This window comes from Zalophus californianus, chromosome 5, assembly GCF_009762305.2.
Source record: "Zalophus californianus isolate mZalCal1 chromosome 5, mZalCal1.pri.v2, whole genome shotgun sequence".
Classification (NCBI taxonomy): domain Eukaryota; kingdom Metazoa; phylum Chordata; class Mammalia; order Carnivora; family Otariidae; genus Zalophus; species Zalophus californianus.
Window position 1 is genome coordinate 20,572,893 of NC_045599.1, and position 1,590 is coordinate 20,574,482.

Sequence of the window (1,590 nt, forward strand, 5' to 3'; positions counted from 1 at the left end):
ATATGTAGAAAATACAGAAACCAGATCCAAACTGAAAGGGACTAGTTCGAGAGTACTAGGGTGGTTTTTTGTTTGTTTGTTTGTTTTGTTTTGTTTTTTGTTTTTTTGCTGTTCCTGTAACTTTCTTCCTTTCTCACCCACTGGTACAAATATAATCTAAAACTAGTGAGGGCAGCCAATTTTTATAATAACTAACATTTTTGATGAAGTGGTCTGTGGCATTCGAAATTACCACAACCAACTTAGCTTTCAATTACCAGCAGTACCCTCTGGAGTGGAATAGTGAATTAAGACCTCCTCCCAACAGCATAAAAAGTATTAAAGACAAAAAGATACAAAAATCTGTCTCCTTTATGTCTCTGTCTACTCAGTAGATTTCATTTTATTCTTTGGAAAGGCGCACACCTACTGGACCCAGATAGAAAAGGCAATAAGAAAAATTCTGCTGTGCATTGAAACGAAAAGTGAATATGAAAACATTGTTACTAAGGAAGTGTTACTTTAGTGGGGGGGAAAAAAGAGCTTCCTCCTGTCAGTCCATCTGGTTTCAATCCACCTCAGAAAGGTGGTGAACAACTTGAGCATTTACTTGCTCTGGATAAGCTGAATTCTTTCAGAGGTTAAGTATTGCCCATAGACTCTCGCTGAGATCTGGATGTTCTGAGCAAAACCCAATGGATCCTTTGTGCTCCAGAAAAGACACTGGTCATCAGACTTGAGAACACACGTGGCAATGTTGTCTTCCTGGACCTTTGTTCCCCTGAGAAACTATGGCTGTGAAATGTTCCATTTGTCATGTTTTTGTTGCCTGTAATATTTTGCCTCATTGAAAGCTGTCCCATCTGAAAAGCTTTATTTTCAAAAAGGTTGTTTCTGTCTTGGCCCTCCCACCATTCATTCAATAAAAATTCTGAGCGGTAGCGAGAGGAGCCGCAGCCATGTCCGCCCACCTGCAGTGGATGGTCGTGCGGAACTGCTCCAGCTTCCTGATCAAGAGGAACAAGCAGACCTACAGCACTGAGCCCAACAACCTGAAGGCTCGCAACTCGTTCCGCTACAAGGAGCTGATTCACGCAAGACCGTGGGCGTGGAGCCGGCGGCCGACGGGAAAGGCGTGGTGGTGGTCATGAAGCGGAGATCTGGCCAGCGGAAACCCGCCACCTCCTACGTTCAAACCACCATTAACAAGAATGCCCGGGCCACCCTCAGCAGCATCCGGCACATGATTCGCAAGAACAAGTACCGCCCAGATCTGCGCATGGCTGCCATTCGCAGAGCCAGCGCCATCCTGCGCAGCCAGAAGCCTGTGATGGTGAAGAGGAAGCGGGCCCGCCCCACCAAGAGCTCCTGAGCACCTGCCCCTGCCTCTAAAGCAATAAAGATGTCAGCCTCCTCAAAAAAAAAAAAAAAAAAAAATTCTGAGCACTCACTAGATGCAAGGTATCACATTACACACTTAGAAATAATAAATAACAAGAATATAGCAATAAACCAAACACAGCTGCTATTGAAGCACCCCAAAATGACATAATTCAGGATAAGAGGAACATTTATATATTAAATATTCGAGCTGGGAGTGATTTTTAAAAT

At 44.0% G+C, this 1,590-nt stretch overlaps 1 pseudogene across 1 annotated transcript; it reads left to right on the top strand.

The window, feature by feature from the left end:
- Positions 1 to 923: 923 nt before the first annotated feature.
- Positions 924 to 1,389, top strand: LOC113928924 (annotated as a pseudogene). The gene has a single exon (XR_003522026.2). The product of XR_003522026.2 is annotated as a 60S ribosomal protein L28-like (transcript).
- Positions 1,390 to 1,590: the final 201 nt, after the last annotated feature.